The 22,088-nt window shown below is 42.4% G+C and overlaps 1 protein-coding gene across 10 annotated transcripts in view; it reads right to left on the reverse strand.

Moving 5' to 3' along the window:
- LOC110257498 (ERI1 exoribonuclease 3-like) overlaps window positions 1–22,088 on the reverse strand; it is a 96,965-nt gene that overhangs the window by 4,447 nt on the left and 70,430 nt on the right. For 5 of the 10 annotated variants that reach the window (XM_021078346.1, XM_021078347.1, XM_021078338.1 and 2 more), the window contains 2 exons: window positions 21,677–21,815; window positions 4,995–5,156 (listed from right to left, as the gene is read on the reverse strand). The gene's annotated coding sequence lies outside the window, so the exon portion shown is untranslated. Of the gene's footprint in view, window positions 1–4,994; window positions 5,157–6,995; window positions 8,288–21,676; window positions 21,816–22,088 lie in introns of those variants that run through there. The other 5 variants (XR_002340156.1, XM_021078348.1, XM_021078339.1 and 2 more) reach the window with 2 other exon arrangements.

A 22,088-nucleotide genomic window follows, 5' to 3' on the forward strand; every position in this document is an offset into this window, starting at 1 on the left:
TCATGTACCCACTGGCCCTTCCACAACTATTATTTAAAAGAGTATTTTTAAAAAAAATAAAAGAGTACTTTAAAGGAAATCCCTGATATCACATCATCTAACCTATAAATACTTGCATAAGAATCTCTATCAAGTTAGAACCCTTTCGAAAAACAACCTTCATGCCCTACTCACACTTAAAATTGAAGTCATAAGCATCTATATAATTTTTTTTTCTCACCTCAAGTTGCTGTTAGCTATGGCCTATGTCACAGATGTTGCTTGGATTCAGCTTTGCCTTGGCTGTGGCCTAGGACTCAGCTGCAGCTCCAAATTGAACCCTAGCTGGAAAACTTCCATATATCACAGGTGTGGCAATATAAAGAAAAAAATTGCAGCAACCGAGAGGTCTCTATCTCAGGATCTTTGGCAAAGGAGCCTCTGTGACACATGCTCCAAAGAGAGCAAGACCAGCTTTGCAGGCACCTGGCTGACCTCAACTGCAGGTGAGTGTGCTGATTAATTTCTTGTGTTAACTTGAACCGGGCTGAGGGATGCACAGAGAGCATTTCCAGCTGTTACTTGGAGGGTGTTTCTGAAAGAGATCAGGATTCAGCTGGCAGACTGAGTAAAGAAGGGAAGAACAAGAAGAAGAAAGAAAGAAGAAAGAAGAAGCCCTTCCCCATTGGGGGTGGGCATCATCATCCAATCCCTTGAGGGCCTGAAGGGAACAACAAGGTTGGGGAAGGGTGAATTCTCACCCTCTGCTTCAGCTGGGACAGCACCTTCTCCTGCCCCTTGACAGAAGCTTCCATGGGCCTTCAGACTCAAACCAGGACTCATACCACTGGCCCCCTGGTTATAGCCCTTTCACTGTGGACTGAAACTACACCACTCTCTTTCCTGGACCTCAAGCTCACACACTGTGTGAGTTAATCAGTCAAGAGAAGTCTTTCCATTTTTCTAGATTGATCCTCTTGGTTCTATTTCTCCTAGTGATACAGTGAGGTTCCAGGCTACCTGGGCCCATCAGCCTGAAAGGTGACTCAGGAGTACAACAGGAGATTGTTGCCTAAACAAAAGCCCTGCCCAACCCTGGGTTTTGTCTTGTGCCCCATCATGTTCAAAAAAATACCCAAGCTTCCTTGCCTCTTCATAAGGTCATGAAAATTGGGGTGCAAAGGCTGTGAGGGACTCAGATGAACAAGTGTCACAAAAACAGAGCTAAGAATATGAGGTGTGATGAAGCACCTCTTCAAATGGCTCTTTTGCTTTCCCTGGGAAGCCCAGTCCTTGAATAGATGGAGGGCACATGGATACCCCCATGCTGGTTGGAGCCATGGGGCATGCAGCCCACTCTGCCCCTCTCTGCCAGGGACCCTCTCCAGCACTGTCCATCACATGTCACTGAGCACGCAGTGACGCCCTCATCACTCATGGTCCCTGGGACTGGTATTCACCCCTTCTCCACGAGTCCAAAGACCAACACACCTCAAAACTGACCCCGTTAAGACACTCCACCACCACTTGATACCAAGGTGGTAGACTTTACCTTTTGAAGCTGCTTCATTATGTTTTGAAGGAAAGCCCTGATGCCAGTCTGATGGCACTGGGGATCACATCATGCAAGGGTATGTGTATGGAAGGTCTTTGAAAACTAAAACATGCTATGGAAAAGCAATCTAAGACATCAAAGTGGGAGGGGTCAAGTTGATGTGTAGGACACAATAAGAGAAAAGCTCGAATGAGCAGGAAGTCTCTGTGTTTGATCTGGCCGCCGAAATTTCTTATTGTAATGAGTAGATGAAAAGGGCATTAAAAAGCAGTCCAAAAACATAAGCAAAACATTCTCTGACATAAATTGTACCAATACTTTCTTAGGACAGTCTCCTTAGGCAATAAGAATAAAAGCAAAAATAAATAATAAAATTTATAAGCTTTTGCACAGCAAAGGAAACCATAAACAAAAGGAAAAAAAATGTATGGGCTGAGAGAAAATATTTGCAAATAATATGACCGACAAAGTAGTAACTTCCAAAATACACAAACAGACCATACAACTCAGTAACAAAGAACCAAACATCCCCGCAGAAAACTGGGAGGAGTTCCTGCTCTGGCCAAGGGGATTAGTCACATCTCTCAGAGCCAGGATGCAGGTTTGATCCCCAGCCCAGCACAATGTTTTAAAGACTCTGGTGTTGCCACAGGTGCCCTGCAGGTCATAACAGGGACTTAGAACAGTTCCTGGCTAGGGAACTTCCATCTGCCTTAGGGCAGCCAAAAAAGGAACAAAGAAAAGAAAAAGAAAAGGGGGCAGAAGACCCCTAAACAGACATTTCTCCAAAGAAGAAATACAGCTCAACAGGCACATGAAAAAATGCTCAATGATGCTAATTATGAAAGAAATGAAAATCAAAAGACAATGAGGTGTCACCTTACTCCAGTCAGAATGACCATCCTTCGAAGTCTATAAACAGGAATTCCCTGGTGGGCTAACAGTAAAGGAATCAGCAATGTCACTGCTTGTGGCTCAGGTTACTGCTGTGGCCCTGTCTGATCCCTGGTCTGGGGAACTTTTGTATACCATGGGGATGACACCCCCTGCAAAAGTCTGCAATTAACAAACACTAGAGAGGGTGTGGAGTAAAGGGAACCCTCCTGCACTGTTGATGGGAATGGAAATTGATGCAGCCACTAAGGAAAGCAGTATGGAGGTTCCTTAATAAACTAAAAATAGAGTTGCCATATGATCCAGTAATCCCACCCTGGGCATCCATCGGGACAATTTCAAAAAGATACATGCACCCATATGTTCATAGCAGAATTCACAATAGCCAAGACATGGAAAAAACTACATGTCCATCCACAGATAAATACATAAAGAGTATGTGATATATATGCCACATACATATATGATACACACACACACAAACACATATAATGGGATATTCCTCAGCCATAAAAAGAATGAAATGATGTCTTTCCAGCACATGGATGGACCTAGAGATTATTATACTAAATGAAATAAGCAAAAGGCAAATACCATATGATAGCACTTATGTGTGGAATCTAAATATCACACAAATAAACAGTATCTATGAAACAAACTCATGGATATGGAGAACAGACTTGTGGTTGCCAACAGACTTGTGTTGAGGGAAGGATGGAGTGGGACTTTGGGATTAGCAAGTGCACACGAGTATATCCTACACGATGGATAAGTAACAAGGTCCCACTGTACAGCACAAGGAACCGCATGCAGTGCCCTGTGATAATGATAATGGAAAGGGATATGGAAAAGAAGGCATATGTGTATAACCGAATCACTTCGCTGCACAGCAGAAATTAAAACTTTGTAAATCAACTATAATTCAATACAATAAAAGAAAAAAATTTAAGGTACCCTGAACAGCTGCTCCGATCCCTCCTAGGACTGAGCACCCGCCATCATAGAACAAAACACCGACAGTGTCTGACATAACATGATATATTTGTCCCTGGTCGGAGAGAAAATAGGATGCACCTCTGCACACAGAACAAGCAGAGAATTTTTAGATTTTCTTTCTTTTTTTTCTTTTTTAAGTAAAGAGTAAGTGATTGTCCGTAACTCTTCATCTCACTCTGTGATCTTCAATTCCCAACTGGGTAGCCACAAGGTATTTTTGGAACAATGTCTGATCTCTTGATATGTCTATTGCTACCGAGGATTTAGTAATATTACATGAACTCCTACAAAATGAACAGCCAAAGGACCAAAGCTAAAATGATTTCATTTGGAACATGCTAAGGTCTTACTCAGGCTGGGGATACTCAGGCTTACACTTGGTGGGTCCTGTTCACTGTGGAGTGGGTGCTTTATACAGATGAAGAGGGAAAAAACAAACAAACACCACTACCAAAACCAGAGGCTTAGAACCAATTCGGAAACAAACCATAGGGCAAGCACTCAGAAAAATTCAACAATCAATGATTTTCCTGCACATCTGGAAACATTCTCTGCAAAGAACATGAAGATGGCCTCTGGGATCCAGGAGGCCCAGGGGAGAGGATGAGGAGGTTTGGAAGAACAAGGTCACCACCTCGGGCCAACCCACCCGATAAAAGAGACACTTCCCCCAGGTAGAAAAAAGGAAGGCCTCCTAATATGTCTCCTTAACCTATATATTTAAAAAAAGGACACCCACATCCATACATCAGAACTCTCTTCAGCCTCCTGTCACATGGCCCCAAAAGCATCTCAGATGAGGGACTGTGTGTGGTGGGCCACCGCCTCACCTCCATTGGTCCCACAATCATCCCAGCCATGGCAATGCCACTGCCTTGGGAACGTGACAGTCCCCACAATGTCCCTGCATCTGCCCCATGGTGGACGATCCTTTCTATATATTCACGACCCAAGTTATCTTCCCCCCATGCTCTACAATGAGCTTGGTTCCCCTATACCTCCACACCTCAATAACTGTAGATAAGAATCACGGAGGTGTTAACTACGGCCATTTTTTCATTTCATTCCCTTGAGCACTTTGGCTTTCCTCTTAGAAGATTCCTTACAGCCCTATGCTCTCAATCACAACAATCATACAAATACCTCTAGAAGTAATAGGACTACTGATAGTAATGGCAGTAGCTCACACATTGATTGCTTGCTCTGTCAAGTGCTACACTGAGGGCTTTGCATGTTTACATTTCCTAAAGAGTTAAATCCTAGTGCATCGGTCATAGGGCACACACACAACTCTTTCCACTTTACAGAAGGGGGCACTCAGGCACAGTGTGCCAACCTTCATTCCATCTTGTACCCTCACTTTGTGCGGACCCCTGTGCCAAATCATAAAGCCTCAGGAATCTCAAGTTTATGAGGACTGTTTGTTACCTGCTGGAAGGGAGGGGATGAAGGAAGGGAATACTCTTAGGTCTGGGCTTCTGGAAGAGTACACTTGACTTGGTCACAACATTCATACACCATGTACCTATTCTCTCCTTTTGCTATGGCTCAGGGTACAGCCGATTCTTACCTTATTATCTTCTTGGATCTCCCAGTCCCTGGAGAAAGTCACCAGTTGCTGACCTTGGGAACAGTTTAAATGGGATAGAGAGGAAAACTTTCTTCTGTTTTCTTGAGCGTCTGGGAAGATGGTGTCTTGGAAACTGACTCCACGAGGCAAGAGGAGTCCATCCTAATGGGAAAGAGGGAAAAAGCAGAGCTGTAGACTGGACACCCATGGAGTCTACCATCTTGAATCCAGAGTCAGTAGGAGCCTGTGACAGTGTCACCAATTACACAACACTGCTTCCTTCAGCTCTCATTATTTCTAGTTGTTTCTCTGCCTCACACAGCATAAGCCTATCCCTAAGGTTTTCCAAATGGTGAGTGGGTGAGTGAAGAGGGGCGAGTGTGTGCAAATGTCCATGTTTGTTAATTTGTGTGTCTCCCAAGTGGCCTTCCTACTCATAGAAAAGTGTTTCTTATTTCTTGGTGAAAGGAAAGGCAGTTGTAAAGACCAGTCCTGTAATTGTTACTTATCTTCTGACACAAAATGAATTTCTTAAATTCTCTAAGCTTCAGTATTACAATGTATAAAAAGAGGATGGCCACAGCACTTAACTTTTTAATTACAAATTTTTGTTGTCATTGATTTAAAATGTTGTGTCACTTTCAGGTGTACAGCAAAGTGATTCAGGTGTACATCAGAGTGATTCAGGTGTACAGCAAAGTGTGTGTGTGTGTGTCTGTATATATATAGGCTACTATAAGATTATTGGATATAGTACTCTGTGCTGTGCCGTATGTCCACTGTGTTTCATGTACAGTTGAGTACATAAGTTAATCTCGAACTAATTTATCCTTTCCACTGTTTCCCCTTTGGTAACCCTAAGTTTGTTTTCTATGTCTGTAAGCCTATTTCTATTTTGTAAATAAGTTCATTTGAATCTTTTTTCAAATTCTATATATAAATCCCAACATATGATGCTTGTCTTTTCCTGTCTGATTTACCATACTTTGTATCTCTATTTTATCCATTTAGTAGCTATATTTATCCATGTTTCTGCAAATGGCAAGTTTTCACTCTTTTTTCTGGCTAATATCCTATTGCATATATGTACCAGTTCTTCTTTAGTTCCTCTGGCAATGGATATTAAGGTTATTCCATGTCTTGCACCTTACAAGACATGGAATAACCTAAATATCCAATGATGGTGTAAGGATTGCTTTTGATTTTTTTTTTTTTTTTTTTTTTGGTCATACACATGGCATGTGAAAATTCCTGGACCAGGGATTCAAACCCATACCGTTCTGACCTCTGTGTAACAGCTGTGGCAAAACTTATCCCACTGGACCACAAGGGAACTTTGAAGGATTGCATTTTAAAAAGTAAGGTGTTAAGAGTTGCAATTGTGACTCAGTGGTAATGAACCTGACTAGTATCCATGGGGGTGCGGGTTAAATCTCCAGCCTTCCTCAGTGGCTTAAGGATCCAGTGCTGCTGAGAGCTTCTGTGTACGTCACAGACATGGCTTGGATCTGGTGTTGCTGTGAGTGTGGTGCAAGCTGGCAGCTACAGCTCCCATTTGACCCCTAGTCCAGGAACCTCCATATGCTGTGGGTGTGGCCCTAAAAAGATAAGTAAATAAATAAAAGTAAGGTGTATGGCACACAGGGAGTGCAGTACAAAGTCAACACTTTTACAGAGCCTGGGGTAAAGGGCTGTTGGCAAGAGAAAGCCATCAAGGAAAGGAAAGGAAGGGATGGAGTTACACTCTAGCCCAGAGAGGGCATGTGAGGCTCCTTGGTGAGGCTCCACTGAAGCTTTCTCCTGTGACACCAACCATAATCTGTCCACTTCTCAGTGGGTCCCAGAGTAACACAGGAGGTATGACATGTAAGCCCTCATGCAGACATTTCAGGGCATTCCAGCCCTGGGAGGGAGAAATCTGTCAGAGTCCCATTTGACTCTCTATTTCTGCCCTAACATTTGATAAATGTGTCAGAGCAAAAGAGGAAAGAGGTGGCCAACCTCCACAGAGCAGGTGGACACAACTGTATTCCATGAAAAAAACTGGAAAAGAATGTCTTCTCAAGTTCTCCAGCTCTTTTTTTTTTCCTTTGGAAAATAAAGTTTTCATATTGAGTAGTTTTATATCTGGGTTCCCAGTGTTTTATCTAAAGAAAACCATGAAAAAAATCTCAGTTAAGTTTCTCTTTATCAAGAAGGGTACTGTCTCACCTCTCAATGACTTTATTTAGAAACTGTTACTTCTCATCAAGTTTTTAAAACTCCAACTTAATCTAGGTAAACTACCCAAGTTAACACGCAACACACCATGTATTCTAAACTTAGACATTCTGTCTTCAGTATGGAAAACATATGTTGCCATGAGCTTATGACATCCCTCTGTGGAATTTACTGTTTTTGTTCTCAGGGACATGAGATCTCAAGAGCCAAAAGCGAGTATGCAGGCCAATGCCATGGTCAATATCCCTAATGCTACTCAAAGAACTGGGAAGAATGGAACTACTGCCCATTGCAACTGTGGATTCATTCATTTGCTATCTTGACAGAAGCTGGGGATTCCATTCTGAGCTTCCTCTTCATCACTCTGCATCAATCTGCCCCTTCAACTGGAGACAATCTTTCCATTTAGGGTTCCACTTCCTGCTTTTTATCTCAAACTTCAGTGAAACCCATTGTAGGAATTCTTATCCACAGGCATGTCATCATGGCCACAGGCCAAATTTCATGGAACTGTACAATGTTCCAGGAATCTCCAATCAGAGAGGGCTCCTACCTAACTCATCCCCATAGTTTTCAAAGCCCCATGACACAGGGTCTTACCCACCCAGGCCCTAACCACCCCCCAAGGCCCCTCGAAGTTTTGCGATAGGAAAAGCCTGGCCCTGAGGTCTGTTGGCAGGAGATATGTACTCAAATAAGTGAAAACAAGAGGACAGCTGCATTGCATTCCACACATTCCAGCTTGACACTGAAACATGTGAGCAGAAGAGTGATGATTCCTTCAGCATCGAACCTGCACCTGATGTTCTGCACGAGGTCCTAGGTTTTAGTCTCAACCAACCTTCTTTTTCCCACTACAAATGGGAGGCTACTAAATTCTCAATAAGGTAACTTGCTCAAAGTTACAGGAAGAGCAGAACCCTAATTACAACAATGGTGTGATTCCAAAGTGTTCTTGCTTTTCATTTATGTTTTCCTTTTTAAGGCCACACACTCAGTATATGGAAGTTCCCAGACCAGATATCTAATCAGAGCTGGAGTTGCTGGCCTATGGCACAGCCACATCAATGCCAGTTCCATGCCACATCTGCAAACTACACCACAGCTCACCACAATGCCAGATCCTTAACCCACCCAAGCAAGGCCAGGGATCAAACCTGCATCCTCCTGGATACTAGTTTGTTTTGAGCCACCACGGGAACCCCTCAAAATGTTTTTGTTTTCTTTTGCCAATCATCCATCCCAAATGACTCCCACTGAATCCAGTTGGAAATATGATTCCACAGATGTTAGGGTTCCACCTGGTAGTCAGCTTCCATGCAACCAACCCATTGCCTGAATTCTCATCCACAATCATTTCATCTGGAGCACAAACCAGCTTTCATGGACCTCAAACAGAGAGGGCCTCCTGCTGGATTTACCTTTCCATTCCTTAAAGCACACTGTCCAGGGTTTTCCCCCAGCAGCTCCCCCGCCCATAAACCCTTGCTATTGGGAAGGGCCTGGCTGTTTGTTGTATACAACCACCTTGAGCTTATGCCTAAAACACTCTTCTGTCCTTTAAGCAGAGGAATAATCCCTGTTTATCCAACAGCCTCAGACAGAGGGAGCCAGGATCTCTGTAGAGATGCCAGGAAGAGCAGGAAAGAATGGAGTAGGGTGCCACCGTGCTCCAGATAAAGGTGACCTCGGCTGGTCATGCCAACAGGCCAAAGGGGTGGTGGGCACAATGTACACGGCTCACCTGAGGAGGAAGAAATAGGGGTATTCCTGGACCATGGTGGCAGTGCCAGGAGAAGTAGCCCAGGCCTGTGAGGTTGAGCCTGGAGCCCACAGGCACCTCCAGTGTGTTGCCCACACCTGGTCACAGGGCATCTCCATCTCAGACATCTCACTGCTGTCCTCATACTGCCCAGGCAGTTAGCTGTGCAGGACTTGAACCTCCTGGTGCATCACCAGCACCTCATTGTGATGACCTTGGCCAGTTTGGCACAGCAGCCCACACTCAGGGTTTCCACTGGGAAGGCAGCTGTGGGGTGGGGGGAATGGCCAGTGACTGCGGTGCCTGCAGCACACCATACAGGGGGGAGGCCATGGACTGCAGATAGAGTGGGGGTTTCGTGGAGCCAAGATTGTACATCCCATGGACCCAGAGCAACAGACCCAGAAAGTTCAGCCCTGGGTGCTAGGCTTCCTGCAACTCTCTCCCCACCAACAGGTTCACCCATCAGGCCAAAGCCCTCAGCACTTCAAAAGGGGCAGGAGGAAGGCCCTCCTATACATACCAGGAAGAAGGATTGCTGGAGCATAATGTCGTTCTATTTTTTACTTTGTGAATAACCTCCATAGTTTTTCCACAGTGACTGAACAAATTTGTATCCCCACCAACAGTGAACAAGGGTGTCCTTTTGTCTTCATCCTGGGCAAATTCATCTGTCTTCATGATGACAGCCATCCTAACAAGACTGAGTTGACCTCTCAGTTCAGTTTTGATTTACACATCTCTGATGATTACTAATGTTGAACACTTTTTCATGTACCTTTTGGCCATTTGGATGTCTTCTCTGAAAAAATACAAATTTAGTTGCATTGCCCATTTTTTACATTGGATTGGCTTTTTGGGGGGTTGGCACCTTTTTTTGCTCTTATGTGTATCATCTCCAAATACACTGTGAAAATAATCCCCTGTGCAATATAAATTTGCAGGTGTTTTGTTGATTGTTTCTTTGAATGCAGGCTCTTTAGTTTGTATGTAGTCTCATGTGTTGATTTTTGTTTTTCTGGCTTGTGTTTTTGGGTCATATCCCAAAATTTTTGCCCAAACCAGTGTAATGTAGCTTCCTGTTTTCCTCGAGGAGTTTCATAGTACCAGGTCTTATGTTTCAGTCTTTAATCCATCTCACATTAATATTTGTAAGTGCTATAAGATAAGTTCCAGGTTCATTTTTCTGCATGTGTGTGGTTTTCCAATTTTCCCAACAGCATTTCTTGAAGATACCATCCTTTCCCCATTCAAAATTGCATTAAAACCAATAAATACCTAGGAACAAAGCACTACAAAAGTGAAAAATTTGTAATGCAAGACTTTGGAAGAAGACAAAACAAGGGCAAAGATGGACAGTGCTCATGGACCAGAAGAATCAATGTTGTTATAATGTGCACACTACCCAAAGCCAACGCAATATCTTCTTCCAGATAGAGAGGAATCATTCCTAATAATTTGGTTTGTGATCATAAAAGAGCCCAAGTAGCCCCAGCCCACCTGAGAAAGACAAAATTGGGTGCCTCGCACTTTCTGATTTAAAACTGTATTACAAGGCTATATTTATGAGATGCTACGATACTGGCATTAAAATTCACACATAGGCTAAAGGAAGAGCACAGAGAGCCTGGAAGTTGACCTGCATGGAATAATCAAGTAATACTTGAAATGGGAGTAAGGCTCATTCATTGGGCAAAGAAATGTTTCTCCCGCAAATGATACTGGGACATCTGGATACTTTTAAGTTTTGGAGGAACCTCCATACTGCTTTTCATGGTGGCTGAATTGACCTTTTTCCCAATAGTGCACAAAGATTTTCTTTTCTCCACATCCATTCCAACACTTGGAATCTCTTGTCTTTTGAATGTACCTTGCTAACAGGTTTGAGATGGTCTAGTGCTTTAGATCTATGTCTTTGGAAAAAAAATTCTATTCATATCCTCCACCCATTTTTAATTTTTTTTTTGCAATTAAATTGTGTGATTTATAAAAGATAGTTTGCTGATATTTTCTCCCATTCCATATGCTGCTTTTTTATTTGGTGATTCTTTCATTTCTTTTCTCTTTTCTTTTTCTTCTTTCTTCCCTTTCTTTTCCTTTTCCTTCCTTCCTTTCTCTCTTTTTTCCTGGCTTTGCATCAGAGTTTTACATTGACTAACTCCTACATATTTATACTTACTTTGGCTTTGTGGCCTGTCCTTTAGGGTCATAGTAAAAAAATCATTATTCCCAAGACCATAGACAGGGATATTTTCCACTATGATTTTTTAAGGATTTTTAGGTTTTCAAGTCATGCACTTAATCTATTTTGAGTTAATTTTTCTGAGTAGCATAAGATAGGGGTCCAATTTAATTATTTTATATTTGACTGTGCCAGGTGATATTTCCACCAAAGAACATAAGAGTTGCAGATGCTGACTCACAGACTTTGAAAAAATTATGGTCTCAAAGGAAACAGTTTGGAGGGTGGGGGGATACCCTGGGGTTGTGGGATGGAAATCCGATAAAATTGGATTGTGATCATTGTACAACTATAAATATAATAAATTCATTGAGTAATTAAAAAAAGAACATAAGGGTTACTCTTTCTTCACATCCTTACATTTTTTCTTGTCTTTTTATAATAGCCATTCTGATAGGTGTGAGGTTATATGTACATCATTGTGGGTTTGATGTGCATTTCCTGATGCTTAGAGATGTTGATCATCTTTTCAAGTACCTATTGGCCATTTGCATGATTTTTCAAAAGCCTTTTAAACTTATTTAGCCTATTTTTAAATTTTATTTTCATTTGATGGCTATTATTTTATGTTATTTATAGATTTTGTGTATTAACCCCCTTTCAAAAATGTTTTAAACATATGTCCTCCTGGTCTATCGTTGCTTTTTAGTCTGCTATTTTGTTAGTAAAATATGTTTTAGTTTGCTCTAGTTACACTTGTTTATTTTTGCTTTTCTTGCTTGCACCTTTGGTGTTAAAGCAATAAATATTTGCCACAACAACGTCAAGGAGCTTTTTCTTTATGTTTCCTTCAAGTTATTTTGCAGTTTAGGTCTTACATTTAAGACTTCAGTCCATTTTGAGTTCACTTTTGTGAGTGGTATAAGAAAGGAGTCCAATTTTATTCTTCTGTAGGCCATTATCCTCTTTTCTTTTTCTCCAGTGCCATTGTTTTTCTGGTCTTTCTAGGGCCACACCCATGGCATATGAAGTTCCTAGGGTAGGGTAGGGGTAGGATCAGTGCTGTAGCTACAGACCTAAAGCACAGCCGAAGGAAGGCTAGATCCAAGCCATGTCTGTGGCCTACACCACAGTTCAGGGCAACACTGGGTCCTTAACATAGTGAGTGAGGCCAGGACTCAAACCTGCATCCTCATGGATACTAGTCAGGTTCATTACCACTGAGCCATGATGGGAACTCCTCCAGCACCATTTATTGAAGAGACTATATTTTGCTTACTGCATCTTCCGGGCTCCCTTGTCAAATAGTTGTTGATAGTATATGACTGGGTTTGTTTCTGGCTCCTTGATTCCAGTTCATTGGACTGGGTCTCTATTTTTTGCCAGTGTCTACTCTTACTATAGCTTTGTAATAGAGTTTGAAATTAGGATTTTTGATGCCTCTAGATTTGTTCTTCTCAGACCAGACTGATTTGGCTATTGGATGTGTTTTGGAGTTCCATACAAATTGTTGAATTGTTTTTTCTATTTTTGTGTAAAAATCATAGGAATATTGATAGGGATTGCATTGAATTTATGGGCAGCTTTACGTAGCATAGGCATTTTTACAATATTAATTCTTCTAGTTGAAAACCATGGAAACCTTTTCCCATTTATTCGTATTTTCTTCAGGTTTATCATCAATGTTTTGTTGTTTTCAGTGTATGGATGTTTTCCCTACTTGACTTAACTATTATTAAATGTTCCATTTTATTTGATGCCATTTCAAATATCATAGCTTTTTTTCCCCCATACCTACTGCATATGGAAATTCCTCAGCCAGGGATTGAATCTATAGTGCCATTGTAACCTGTGACACAGCTGCAGCAATGCTGCAGTCTTAATCTGCTGAGCCACAAGGGAACCTCCAAATATGACTGCTTTCAAATTTGCTTTTCATATTGTTTGTTAAGATAAAGAAACACAATTGCTCTTCACATGCTGATTTTGTATCCTATAGCTTGATTGAATTTGTCTAATACTTGGAATAGATTTTTTTTGGTGGAATCTTTATGATCTTCTATATATAAGATTGTATTAAACACAAAAAGAGGGAGTTTCCACCATGCCTTGGCAGTAAGGAACTGGACTAGTGTCCAGGAGGATACAGGTTCAACCCCTGGCCCTGCTCAATGGGTTACGGATCCAGTATTGTTGTGGGCTGTGGTATAATTCTCAAATGTGGCTTAGATCCCACATTGCTGTGGCTGTGGTATAGGCCAGGAGCTACAGCTCTGATTCGACCACTATCCTGGGAACTTCCATGTGCCAAGGGTGTGCACCTAAAAAGAAAAAAATGTAAAAAAAAAATTATAAATGCAAACAAAAATCGTTTTACTTCCTTCCTTCTAATTTAGACTGCTTTAATTTGTTTTTCTTGACTAATTTCTCTGGCTATAACTTCCTGTATTATGTTGGGAAGGAATGGTGAGTTCACACAGACTTTGTTTGTATTTTTAGCAGAGAAACTTTCAAACCTTCACCATTGAATAGGATGTTTGCTGTGGATTTTTTCAATATGACCTTTATTGTGTTTGCTATTGGTATCTGTATTAATTTCATAGGCTAACAAAACAAGCTACCACTACTTGGTGGCTTAGAAAAAAGTTGTGTTATACTACAGTAGAGACTAAAAATCTGAAATCAAGGTGACAGTACATACATGCTTTTCCTGAAGGCTAGAGGAAGGCGCCATCCTTTCTTCTCCCAGTTTCTGGCAGCCCCAGACGTTCCTTGGCTTGTGGTAGCATGGTTCCTATCTCGGCCTCCATCCACAGATAACATTTTCCCTGCGTCACTTCATGTTGTTTCCTCCCATAGAAGTCAGTGCCTGAATTTCACTCTTTTTGTCTTTTTAGGGCTGCACTTGCTGCATATGGAGGTTCCCAGGCTAGGGGTTGAATTGAAGCTGAAGCTGCCAGCCTAACCCACAACCACAGAAACACGGGATCTGACGCATGCCTGTGACCTAAACCATAGCTCATGGCAAAGCCTGATCCTTAACCCAATGAGTGAATCCAGGGATCAAACCCATGTTCTCATGGATTCTATTCGGATTCATCATCTGATGAGCCATGACAGGAACTTCCCCAAATTTCTCTTTTCTAAGGGCACCGGTCATCATGGCTTAGAACCCACTCTAATGCCCTCACCTGAACTGGATTAAATCTCTATAGGTTCTCCTTACAAATAGTCAACATTCTGATGTATTCTGAGTTAAGACATAAGTGGATATCTTCTTCAGGGAGAACACAACTGAACCTATAACAGGAGAAGACCTACAATTATCTAAAAAAGCTAAGGAAAGAATTCTGTGACTGACACATAATCTGTGTGAGGCCAGGTTTTCTTCATATACTGTGCCAATACAATATATCATAACAGAAGGAATGCAAAACCCACATATAAGAATATAGCTACCTTCTTCTATTAATGTAATTACAGAGATTTGGAAAATATAAAATACTGCCTCTGTTCGTTCATTGTTTGTATTTTAGAAAATGTGATTGTCATTTATGTGAACATATAATAGATTTATTATTTTGAATGAGTAAATATTCTTTAAAATAGTTTTCATTTATCATATAGTAAATATTGACAGGGTAAATATTGACAAATAAAACCTCTTTGGTTGGAGGACTGGGGGATGGGGACCTTAATAATTTTATGAGTATAATCCACCCTTAAGGGCTAGTGGACTGTGGGCACCTAGGCAATATTCCAAGTGTTCCATATTTGCTACAAATACCTTTGAACCTGTCAAGGTCAGGAGTTGTCCAGTTTATAACTCTTTAGTAGTTACTCTTTGGCTGGACCTATGAGGCTCACCATGTACGTGTGCAGCTTAGAATTTGGCCAGTGACTCCAGTGAACCCCTCTATAGAAGAAGCCCATTTTCTGTGTAGCTCCCTACTCTGCAGATCTCTGTCCCTCATAATCCAGCTGCTTCGGGCTCCCTGGATGCTGTACTGTTCCTCTGTGCTCTGAGACTGCTTTGCTCCCACCCCCCTTTTGAGGCTTGATAATGCCTCCAGGTAGAGGGCTCTTTAACCTAGGTATCTGGAAGACAGAGAACTAGGTAGATTGCTTTCATCATTAGGCTTATTGTTCTGCTTTTTTGTCAAACTACAGATACCACTGCCCACCCCCCCATGATTAGAATATGAGCTCCACGAAGGAGCATAGTTTTGTCTGTCTTGTTCACTGATGTGCCTGGAACAGTGCCTGGAACATAGGAAATGTTTTTACCTACTTCACTGAATTCAAGGAAGCTGTGAATTTTCACGCCTGTTGTTGTAGGACCTGCATTCAAATATTTGATACAGATTTTAAGTAAACATAAACATTTAAATTATATCACATGTGCTATCCTCCACTGGTATGGGTTAAGAGCTGAAGCTGGCTGTATGTAATAATAAAGCTGCTATTTCTATATACATATATACACACACATACATACATACATACATACATATACATAGTCTCATAGAGTTCAGATTTGAACCCAGGTCTCTCACACCCCAGTCCCAGGTACCTTACCACTAGCTTCAATGCCTTCCTGAGGACCAGTGAGGAAAACTGGTCTATAGTCTGGTACCTCTGAGCTACTCTATTGCATCATTTAACATCATTAAGCATCTCAAATAACCTGGCACAAAGCAGCAATGTTTCAGCAGAAATCAATATACCTTAGATTTTTGCTAAAAGCAGAAAGATCCTTTTAATTGGCTTAGGAAATGCAAGCATGTAATGACTTTTAAAGAAAATCCCATAGCAGACGGCATTCTGATGTCTTCAAAGGATGGTCTGATGCGAAACACAGTGAACATGAAGAGGACATATGATTTGAAAGAAAGCTGTGTTGGAGTACTATGTTGCAAATAAAATCTGACAAGGCACTTTGCAATTCGTTTCTCTCATTTTTCCTGGTGTTTTGCCATTGCCTTTCATTCCCAAACACTAGAAATGTTCCTCGCCAGTTTCCATTCAAAATTCAAACTCCACCTTGTTCTCTACAAGTATCTGTCACTTCCTTCTCCTGGTGGACTAGAAAGGAGGAATACTGCAGCTTAGTTAAGCGGGTGGGAGGGTGGTCTGGGCATCCTCAGAATGTGTCACCATCTCATCCCTAAATGGCAACATTTGGAGAAAATGACCTCTCAATTCTTCGAGTCCTCTCAATCCACCATCCTACAGGGATGAGGTTGGACCCTGATTTGGACCCATTCCATGGGATACACATCCATTTCCACCTGTTTATGAAAGCATTACCCCTTGGGCAGTGAGACAGACTGAAAGGTGAATGGTGTTTTCCAGGGCTTCTGTGCTGTTCCTCTGGACTTACAATGGACGAATCTCAAGCCAAAGAGGACTGCCGTCTCAGAGCTGTCCTCACTGACCCAAGGTCCAGAAGACTGACATTGCGCAAGTGGGAAGCCAGGAGGCAGTGAGGAGTCCACATAGACAGGAGCCCAGAGGTCCGCAGTCATAGGGGTGCCCTCAGCTTGAGGCTCTCAAGCCCTTGCTTTTCAAAGTGAGGTCTGAGGGCAGGCAACCAAGGCATCACCTGAAAGTTGTTAGAATCTCAGACTCCTCCCCAGACCTGCAGGACAAGAGTCTGCATTTTCAGCAGGTTTCCAGGGATTTTGTGGATGAATCAAAAAAAAAAAAATTGCACTGAAAAAACCTGACCAAAGAGATGAAATTTCTTATATGCCGAGGACTATAAAAGAGTAATTAAGGAAACTGAAGATGATGCAAAGGACTGGAAAGCTATTCCATGCTCTTGGATTGGAAGAATGCTGTTAAAATGGCCATACTACCCTAAGCTAGCTATAGATTTAGTGTCATCCCTATCAAATGATCCAAAACATTTTTTTCATATAACTAGAATGAAGAATCCTAAGATTTATAGGGAACCATAAAAGACCCATGTCATCCTGTGGAAAAGAACAAAGAAAGAGGCATAAACTTCTGACCTCATGCAGAAGGCATGAACCTTCCCAGACCTCAGACAAAACTACAACTCTAATAAAAATGGCAGTCTTGGCACAAAAAAGGCATATGAATTAATGAACAGAATGGACAGTCCAAAAATAAACCCACACACCTATGGTCAATTAATATTCAACAAAGGAGGCAAGAACAATAGGAAAAAGTCTCTTCAGCAAGAGGTGTTGGGAAAGTGAAGGAGTTACAAGTAAAACAATTAAGTTAGAACATACCCTCACCCCCTATACAAAAATAAACTCAAAATGGCTTAAAATCTTAGACATAAGACATGACACCATAAATCTCCTTGAAGAGTAGGTAGGGGCAAAACCTTCTCTGACATAAATCACATCAACTTCTTCTTAGGTCTCTCTCAAAGCAATAGAAATAAAAGCAAAAATAAACAAATGGGACCTAATTAAATTTATGAGATTTTGCACAGCAAAGGAAACCATAAAAAAAAGAAAAGACAACCTATGGCAGAGAATATTTGCAAATGGTGTGACCAACAAGACTTAATTTCCCAAATATACTGATAGGTCATACAACTCAAAACAAAACAAAACAAAAAACCAAACAACCCTATTGAAAAATAGGCCAAACTAAATACACATTTGAATGATTAGAGAAAGACATCTCTAAGTTACTCACCTCCCACTTGTCAGATCGGTTATTAACGCTGTAGAGGGTGTGGAGAAAAGTTGGTGGAAATGTCAGTTGCTGCAGCCACTATGCAAAACAGTATGGAGGTTCCTCCCAAAGCTAAAAACAGGTTTTCTAACCTGGAAATCTCACTCCTGGGCATTGATCTGGAGAAAACTGTAATTTGAGAAGACATATGCACCTCTATGTTCATAGCAGCACACTTCACGATAGCCAAGGCATGAAAACAACCTAACCTCCATCTATAGGTGATAAGGATGTAGTACATATACACAACAGAATATTACTCAGCCATAAAATAGAAAGAGTATCATGTGCAGCAACATGGATAGACCTAGAGATGATCCTACTAGGTGAAGTAAGTCCGAAAGAGACAAACACCATATAATACCACCTATAGGTGGGATCCAAAATATGACACAAATGAACTCATCAAGGAAACAGACTCACAAACAAACCAGACTTGTGGTTGCCAACGACCAGGACAGGGAAGGGCTCAGTTGGGTTCAGGACTAGCCAACTATGAAATACAGAATGGCTGAACAGTAGGGTCCTACCCTTTAGCAGAGGGACCTTTATTCAATACCATGTACTGCACCCTAATGGAAAAGAGTATTTTCCAAAGAATGTGCATATGGGGATAACTGAGTCGTGTGTCTGTACAGCAGAGATGAACACATTGTAACTCAATAACACTTCCACTTAAAAATGAAGTCTGACAAGCCTTACGTATAGCTGACCATGTGCACCTTGAACGGAAGTCTGGCAAGGGTCCTGAGGTAGCTGTGAGTCTGCTGTCCCACTGCAGGAGGGGCGTGGAGTCCCAAGCACTCCAGGTCACCAAGCATCCCCTGGGAGAAGGAGGGGAAGCACTCTGTGGCTCCATCTGTAGCCCCACTGATCCTCCATGGCTCTGTCTGGAGATCTGGCAAAGCAAATTCCTCATGCAGGCTGCCCACTCTGCGACTGCCATTACTGGTGTGGCTCAGAAGCACGAGATCAAAGCACCTGGGCTCTCATGCACTATGCCTGCTCACCCCTGGCATCCATTCATAGCGCTTGTTGTGTCAGGTTCCCAGTGCCGTCCCCTCATGCCCATGGGATGCCGGGTGCTCCTTCTGCTCCTGCTGCCTATGCTGGCCTTGTTGGACAGCCCAAGGGAATCTGTGGCCAATGAGTAGGGCCCAAAAGCAGGCCATCCTGGGAGGGACTGCATTCCAGCCCCACAGGCAGCAGGCACGAGGCTGGGGGCACCAGCAGAGAGCTTGGGGCGCCCTTGCTGGGTGAGAGCTGCATGTTCCCCAGCCTGCGGCCACGTTTCATCAGGCAGGTGAGGCAGGGTCATCTGGAAGGGCCCACCTACTTCTGCACCCTGACTCATTAACAAGCCTGCTGGGTGGGTGGCCACAGTGGAGAAATTCATGTTTTTTGATGTCTTTCTCTCTGGTACTCAGTGGTTGGACTGGAAGATGTTTCAGCCCCTGAAGGCAGGGCACACTCTCCCTCCTAGGCTCTTTCTTTCCCTAACCCAGGGAAGGGCAGTGGGATTGGCTTTCTAGCCCTCTTTTCTGCTGGGGTCACCACCCAGCTTCCACCAGGCAGCAAATTTAGCCATTTCGAGTCCAGGGACATGGGGAAGAGAAGCTTCCTTCCAGAAATAGCCCAGGAGAAATGGAGCTTGGCTGGGAGATGCAGTTAGCAAGCAACTTCCAGCAGCATTTACTGATATCACTAAGGTGGAGGCAGAGCTCAAGGAAGAGGTTAGGGGTTCCCGGGTGACTGAGACACTCTCTGTTCTCAAAGGTCAGTGGCTAGTGGCTTGTGACTTAGCCAGGTTCTGGAGGTGCCCAGCAAAAGAGTTAAGACGTCATGAGTATGTATGTGGTGGGTACTGTGCCAAGTGGCCTTGGACTCATTTAATCCTTGTATCTTTCTCTTAGAATCACTCATTTACTAGCCTCATTTTATAGACAAGAAAAACGGAGATCCAGAGAGAGGCGGTAATGCTCCTGAGGTCATGTGGTTAGTAAGCAGTCTAACCAAAACGCCAACCTAGCAGCCTGACAGCTGAGCCTGAGATCCGATCTTAAGGGTTTATGACCTCAGCTGCTCTCAGTTGAATGCGTTTGGTCAAGTCAAGTGGGATTGCCTGGGTGGTATGTGACTCAATGGCCGAGTTGTTAGCCATTTGTTAATAACCAATATGTCCAGAGTTTTTCATTCATAATGCTTTCTATAAGCCAGCCTTTAGAAATCAGACATTGAGAACCATGCTAAAAGCACTATCTTAGAAGGACACAAGTGACTAACATCGGATTCCTTAGCAAAGAAGGTGTGGTCTACACAGTGAGCTTCCATTGTCAACTCCCATCACAGTTTTGCACATGACTTTCTACCTCCTATGCACACATCTTCCCTGGGGAAGGACTGCTGGGTCTTCACTGCATCTTGCAGAGTCTGCTGCTAAATGGGCCATGTGGCCTGTTTTCTTGGGGCCCAGGATTGGCTTTTTCTCTTTGAAAGTTAGGACAACATAGTAAACTAAGTACAGTCAGGCCTTCTAAGTATTTTCCTCTGGGTGCCACATTCCATAATAGGTTTATTTTGACCATAACATAAGTTCATTACTTGAATAAAACCAAAACTCTACTTAAAAGTGACACATGCACCCTCATGTTCATTGCAGCACTATTCACAATAGCCAGGACATGGAAACAACCCAAATGTCCATCAACAGAGGATTGGATTTGGAAGAGGTGGTATATATACACAATGGAATACTACTCAGCCATAAAAAAGAATGACATAATGCCATTTGCAGCAACATGGATGGAACTAGAGAATCTCATCCTGAGTGAAATGAGCCAGAAAGACAAAGGCAAATACCATATGATATCACTTATAACTGGAATCTAATATCCAGCACAAATGAACATCTCCTCAGAAAAGAAAATCATGGACTTGGAGAATAGACTTGTGGCTGCCAGTATGGGAGAGGGAGGGAGTGGGAGGGATTGGGAGCTTGGGGTTATCAGACACAACTTGGAATAGATTTACAAGGAGATCCTGCTGAGTAGCATTGCGAACTATGTCTAGATACTCATACTGCAACAGAACAAAGGGTGGGGGAAAAAATGTATACATGTAAGGATAACTTGATCCCCTTGCTATACAGTGGGGGGAAAAATAAATTAATAAAAAGCTTAAAAAAAAAAGAAATGACCCACAAAGAACTGAAAACAAAGATTTGTGACCAGGCTGTTGAGATTCTCACAAAGATGGTATGTGAGATCCCAAACCTAAATTCATTTTAACCTTTAGCTACACATCTGAAGAGTAAGCCATGTGCTATGAGCCTAGACCTCTAAACTTGCAACACTCTGATATATGGAATAATTGGCCAATGGGGACCTGCTATGTAGCGTAGGGAACTCTACCCAATATTCTGTGATCATCTGTATGGGAAGAGAATCTGAAAAAGAATGGATGCCTGTATATGTGTGATTCAATACCTTTGTTGTATAGTAGACATTATCACAACATTATAAATTAATTATACTTCAATCAAACTTTTTTAAAACACCTGAATCAGAACTAAAGGCAGGTGTATCTTTTCAACTGCAAGTTTTAAGTCTCAGCCAGTCTAACAAGACAGTAGGGAGGTGAATGACAGCTCTCCAGAAACAACTCCAGAGTCTCAGAAAGAGTGGTTCCCAAGATTGTCACTGGCAAATCTGGGTGGCTTTTAGGGTACTAAACACCCTGCGTGCGTTTTAGGGTATTATGAGTAATAGCTGAGGGAAGAGAATGTTGACTGCAGCTTACCATGAAAAGCAAGACCCCAGGAAGCCAGGAGCTCTTATGGCTTTGCCTCTCCATTGTCCAATGCAGATGAAATCCAGTGTAACATGACAAGGCAGGCTGTGAGTGTTGGGATTCTCCTGTGATTTCCTGTGGCCTGGCTCTGCAACAGAGAGGAGTACCCAGATGGGGTGGATAAGCAGTGAAGTAAGCAGTGTCACCTGGGCCTTGTTCTGTAGCATGCACTTACTGACACCTGGCCCTTATTGCTAAAAGTCTGGTTGAAAGTCCATTCTTGTGGCTTTCACCCATTTAGAGGGTGTTCAGAAATGATGGGTGTTGGGAGTTGTTGCAGGCTTTCAATGGGAGAAGGCCAGGGATGTTTCTTTAAATGTTGGCAACACTGTTGTCCAGACAAGTGCGGAGTGCAATTGGG

This window comes from Sus scrofa, chromosome 17 (genome assembly GCF_000003025.6).
Source record: "Sus scrofa isolate TJ Tabasco breed Duroc chromosome 17, Sscrofa11.1, whole genome shotgun sequence".
NCBI classification, from domain to species: Eukaryota; Metazoa; Chordata; class Mammalia; order Artiodactyla; family Suidae; genus Sus; species Sus scrofa.